This window comes from Tamandua tetradactyla, chromosome 17, assembly GCF_023851605.1.
Source record: "Tamandua tetradactyla isolate mTamTet1 chromosome 17, mTamTet1.pri, whole genome shotgun sequence".
Classification (NCBI taxonomy): Eukaryota; Metazoa; Chordata; class Mammalia; order Pilosa; family Myrmecophagidae; genus Tamandua; species Tamandua tetradactyla.
The window spans coordinates 81,493,412-81,499,957 of record NC_135343.1 but is presented as its reverse complement, the minus strand read 5'-3'; positions in this window follow the sequence as shown (position 1 = coordinate 81,499,957).

Sequence of the window (6,546 nt, the reverse complement as noted above, 5' to 3'; positions counted from 1 at the left end):
TTTTAATCCTGATCCAATTTTGTGGGAGCAACCATTTCTTTTAATCCTGATTCAACACTGTAGGCTGGAAAATTCTGATCAGATTATCTCCATGTAGATGTAACATACCCAATTGTGGGTCTTACCTTTTGACTTGATGGAAATGTGATTCCACCCTTTCCAGGGGGGTCTTGATTAGTTTACTAGAACCCTTTAAAAGTGGAAACATTTTGGAGAAATAACAGAAACAAAGAAGACTCAGAGCTGACAGAGCACAAGTCTCAAGTCGACAGAAATTTCACAGCAGAGCTGACACAGATGCAGACACATGGAGAACAGAGACACGGATGTTTGGAGATGCTTGGAGCCCAACAGATTTTGCCATGAGATGTTAAGCAAGCCAGGACCTGAAAAGAGCCAAAGGAAGACAAGAGATGAAAGCCAGCCCTGGAGAAGTAAAGTAAGGAACCTCCACAGGAAGAGAGGCTGAAAGCAACAGAGCCCAGGAGAAAGGGACCAGCAGATGCCAGTCACATGCCTACCCAGCTGACAGAGGTGTTCCTGACCCATTGGCCTTTCTTGAGTGAAGGTGACCTCTTGTTGGTGCCTTAATTTGGACATTTTCACTTCCTTAGAACTGTAAACTTATAACTTATTAAATTCCCCCTTATAGAAGCTGTTTCAGTTCTAGTATATCACATTCCAGCAGCTTGCAAGCTAACACACCAGATGACTTCACTGGTGAATTTTATCAAACATTCCAGTTAACACCAATCCTGTTCAAACTCTTCAAAAGAGTTGAAGATGTGGGACACATCCTAAATCCTTCTATGATGCCAACATCACCCTAATAGCAAAAGTCAGGTAAAGTACCACAAGAAAAGAAAATATAGACTGATTTCCCTTATGCATATAGATGTTCAAATCCTCGAAAAAATACTACATAACAAATCTGACAGCATGTTAAAAAAATTATACACTATGCTCATTTAAAACTGTTCTGTACCCCAGAGAAGTCATGCCTTTAATCCTCATTCAATAGTGTGGGTGGGATCTTTTGGATTATTTTGATTAAATTGTTTCCATGGAGATGTGATCCACCCAATTGTGGGTGGGATCTTTTGATTAGGTGGTTTCCATGGAGATGCGTCTCCACCCATTCAAGGTAGGGTTCCTTACTGGAGTCCTTTAAGAGGGAATCATTTTGGAAAAAGCTTCAGAGCTGACAGAGCCAACAGGAGACCCAGACATTTGGAGATGTAGAAATTAAATACCCCCATAGAAGCTGTTTGAAGCCAGAAGCCAAAGACCCCAGCAGACACCAAAATTGAGCCTTCCCAGCTGACAAAGGTGTTCTGGACCCATCAGCCTTTCATGAGTCAAAGTATCTTTCTCTGAAGGCCTTAGTGTGGACATTTTTATGGCCTTAGATCTGCATACTTCTAACTTAAATAAATTTCCTTTTAAAAGCCATACCATTTCTGGTATATTGCATTCTGGCAGCTTTAGCAAACCAAAAACATACACCCCTTGATCAAAAGAGATTTACCTCAAGTCTGCAAGGGTGGTTCAACATAATAAAAGCAATTATTGTAATTCAATACATTAATGGGATGAAGAAAAAAAAACACACAGTCGTCTCAATTGATGCAGAAAAGGCATTTGACAAAATCTAGCACCCCTCATTGATAAAAACATTTAGAAAACTAGGAATAGATGGTAATTTGATTAGCATTGTAAAGGCCACATACGAAAAACTCACATCTAACATCATACTCAATGGTGAAAGACTGAAAATTTTCCCTCTACTGTCGGGACCAGGATTACCACTGTCTCCACTGTTATTCAATATTGTACTTTAAGTTCTAACTTGAGTAATTAGGCAAGAAAAAAGAAATAAAAGGTATCCAAATTGGAAAAAAATGAATAATATCTTCCCTATTTTCTGATGACATGATCCTGTATATAGAAAATCCCAAAAATTAACAACAAAGCTACTAAACTGAATATGAATAAACATATTCAGTCAGTCGCAGGATACAAGATGACCCTCAAATCAGTAGTGTTTCTATATATTAGTAATGAGCAATCCAAACATGAAATCAAGTAAAAAGTTCCATTTATAATAGCAACTAAAAGATGCAAATATTTAAATACCTATGGATAAATTTAACCTCAGCTGTAAAGGACTTACAAAGAGAAAACTACCAAACATTGCTGAAAAACATCAAGGAAAACCTACATAATTTGAAGAGCATTCCATGTTCATGGAATATAAGACTATATATCATTAAGATGTCAGTTGTACCCAAAGTAATTTATGAATTTGATGCAACCCCAATCAAAATTTCAAGTCTTCATTGAAGAAATGGAAAAGCTAATCATTATATTTATGTGGAAGTATATGAGTCATTGAAGAGCCACCGAAAAAGAAGGGCAAAATTTGGGACTCATGCTTCCCAATTTTAAAATGTATTAAATAGCTGTTGTAATCAAAATAGCTAAGTACGGACACAAAGACAGACATATAGACCAGTGGAATCAAACTGAAAGTTCAGAAATAAATACTCTCATATATGGCCAGTTGATTTTTGACGTGGGTGTCAAGTTTGCTCAATTGAGAACAAGTAGTCTTTTTAGCAAGTGGTGCCCGGAAAACTGGATATCTGTATTCAAAGGAATGAAGGTAGACCCCTACCTCACACAATATACAAAATTTAATTCAAAATTGATCAAAGACCTAAATATAAGAACCAAGACTATAAAACTTCTGGTAAACAATATGGGGAAGCATCTTCAGGGTCTTGTGTTAGGTTTGACTTTACAACAAAAACATGAGTAATAAAAGGAAAGAAATGAATAAATAGACTTCATCAAAATTGAATTTTTTTGTGCATCAAGGATCTTCATTATGAAAGTAAAAACGCAACCTACAGAATGGGAGAAAAATAGGGGTTAATATCCAAAATATATAAAGAAATCCTGAAACTCAACAATAAATGACAAACCACTTGATTACAACTGGGTAAAAGATTCGCATAGACATTTCTCCAAAGAAGATATACAAATGTCCAAAAAGCACAATGAATAGATGCTCATTATCATTAGCTATTAAGGAAATGCAAATAAAAACTAGAATGAGCTACTATTTCATTTCCACTAGAATCGCTGCTATTAAAAAATGGAAAATAACAATAGTTAGAGAGAATGTAGATAAAACACTTGTTTATTGTTGATGGGAATGTAAATTGTGTAGCCACTGTAGGAAAACAATTTGCCAGTTCCTGAGAACGTTAAGTATAGAATTACCATATGACCAGCAATCCTACTTCTAGGTATATACCACAAAGTACTGAAAGAAGGTAATCAAATAGATATTTTTACACTGATGTTGATAATGACATTATTCATAATTGCCCTAAGATGGAAGCAACATGAGTCCATCAATAGGTGAATGGATATTGTGGTAGTTTGATGCTGTTATGTACCCCATAAAAGGTCATGTTCTTTTAATCCATTCCTGTGGAAGGAGAACTTTTGTAGGTGGGCCTTTGATTAGGTTATTTCAATTGCTATGTTACTCACCTCATCTAAAGTGGGTCTTAATCCTTTTACTGGAGTCCTTTATAAGAGGGTAAAACACATGAAGAAACTAAGAGATGAAATTAAGAGAAGCTCACAGAGAAAAGCCCCAGAGAAGCTTAGAGAAGGAGCCTCTGAAGCCAGAAGCTGAAAGCAACAAAACTGGGGAGATAAGGAGCAGCGGCCATCACCGTGTACCTTGCCCTGTGACAGAGGAGCCCCAGATGCCAGCGGAGTCAAGGTATTGTCCTGTTGATGCCTTAAGTAGGACATTCTCATTACCTAAGAACTGTAAATTGTAAGTTAATAAATCCCTCTGGTAAAAGCCAATTCATTTCTGGTATATTACATTTTGGCAGCTTTAGTGAATCAAAACAGTTATGCAAAATGCTTTAGATTTATAGCACGGAATATTATTCATCTATAAAAAGGAGTGACTTTTTCTAGATACTACAGAATGCATGAACCTTGAAGATGTCATGCTGAGTGAAATAAGGGAGACACAAAAGAAAAATATTATCTGATCACATTGAGATGAAGCAATTAGAATAAGCAAATTCATAGAATCAGTAGCTAGAATACAGTTTATTACGGATGGGGTGGAGAATGTGTTGGGGGTAGTGGAGAGGCAATGTTTAATTGGTGTTGAGCTCCTGTTTGGGGTGGTAGAAATGTTTTGGTAATGAATGGTGGTAGTAGTAGCACAGTATTGCGAATGTAATTAACACCGCATCTGATTTAAATGGGAAGTTTTAGGTTGTTTATATGTTTTCAAAATAAAAATTAGAAAACAAACAGAGGCCTGTACAACACATACAGCGAACTGTAATGTAAACTATGGACTGTAGTTATAAGTGTAATTTTAATAGCATTGCTTCATAAATTGTAACAAAGATACCACACTAATGCAAATAGTTAATTATAGGGAAATTTGTGTGCAGTGGCAGTATATGGGAACTCGTTTTTTTCTACATGATTTTTTTAAGCCCACAACTTCTCTAATTAAAAACCATAAAGACTAAAACAAAAAAATTAAATCTTCCAATCCATGACTGCTGTATTAGGTTGTTAATACTGCTGGAATGGAATATACAAGAAATGGAATGGCTTTTAAAAGGGGAATTTATTAACTAGCAAGTTTACAGTTCTAAGGCTGTGAAAATGTCCAAATTAAGGCACCAACAAGAGGTACCTTCACTCCGGAACACCTTTGTCAGCTGGGAAGGCATGTGCTGGCATCTGCTCGTCCTCGTTCCTGGTTCCATTGCTTCCAGTTTCTAATGCCAACGGTTTTCTCTCTAAGCATCTGGGAGCCTTCACGTAGCTCCTCTGGGACACACCTCAGCTTATGGCTCACTTAGCATCTCATAGGAAGGCACATGGTGATGTCTGCTGCACTTTGCCTGGGTCTAAGCATCTGCTTACTATCTGTTGGCACTCCAAGCATCTCCAAACGTCTGTGTCTCTGTCAGCTCTGAAGCAACTCTGCTCCAAGCATCTGCCACTGCAGTTTCTCCAAAAGGATTTCCCTTTTAAAGGACTCTAGTAAACTAATCAAGATCCACCTTGAATGGGTGGAGCCACATCCCCACCTAATCAAAAGTTCATGTCCACAACTGGCTGTGCCACATCTCTATGGAGCTAACCTTAGCAGAAGCTTCCACCCTACAGTACTGAATCAGGATTAAAAGAAAGGGTTGCTCCCACAAGACTGGATCAAGATTAAAATATGGCTTTTCTGGGATACATAATAGTTTCAAACCAGCACAACCACAAAAGGTTTTTCCATCTATTTTGTTTTCTTTAATCCCTTTCAATATTTTGGAAGTTTTTAGTGTACAATTCTTGCACTTTTTAAATTAAATTTATTCCTAAATATTTTTATGTTATCAAAAATGGAATTGTTGTTTAAATTTCAGTTTCTGACTGTTCATTGCTAGGGAATAGAAATATAATTGGCCACCTTGCTGAGCTAGTTTATTGGTGGATTCCTTGGGATTTTCTAGGATTGAGATCACGTTTTCTGTGAAACATGGACTTTTGTTTTGCGTGGAATTTGCCTAATGTTGGGCCTATATCATTTATTGCTTTATCTTAATCAAATATATTTACTTTTATGAGAATAATTTTCTTCAATTTTATAATGGAGATAATAATTCCAAAATCCAGAGTTGCTTTGAGGATTACATTTGTTGACACTGGTCTAATAACCATTAGTTGAATGATTTAATACATAAATCATAATAACTGGCCCTTTGCAGCTAAGAATGACTAAATTGTACTGAGTCATTTTCTCAACCTTATTCACTTCAGGGTCATTCTAATTATACATGGGATTGAGAAAGAGTACATTCAGGGAATGTCACGTCATTTAGGATAATTGGAACACTAGGTTCATGGTTTGAAACAACAATAAATGAAGCTTTAAAGGTAGATTAAAATTCTGTTTAAATACTTCGCTAGCTATGATGAACATTATTCTCTGGGGATATAAACTCTTGAAATACATTTTGCTGGGGAATAATAAAATCGATATAGGAGATATATTGAAGAGTGAGAAATTAGAGGTAGAGGAAGCAATTAAGAAGTAATAATAAGAGATCAGTAAAGAATTGATGAGAAATTTAACTAAGGCAATATCTGGAAAATGAGAAAATAGTGTATTTTGGAAATATTTAGTATATTTTGGTTGAAGGACAAGGAACATAGGTTTAGCATTCTTGATTGTAAACAATTCATTGAAATAACTTATAAGAGAAGAAGAAAGTTTGGTGACAGAGATGATAGGCTCTTTTTTCTAAATATTCTTTAAGAACTTTCAGTGTATCCAGGTAGACACAATAATAGGCAGATAGAAAATCAATTTGGAACTTAGATTAGAGAACTGGGTATTAGAGATACATTTTTTTTTCTGCTATGACCACTTTTTTTTTTTTTTTTTTTGGTCTTTACTTTATCTTTCCTCAGCATAGATTCTTTGGTTCA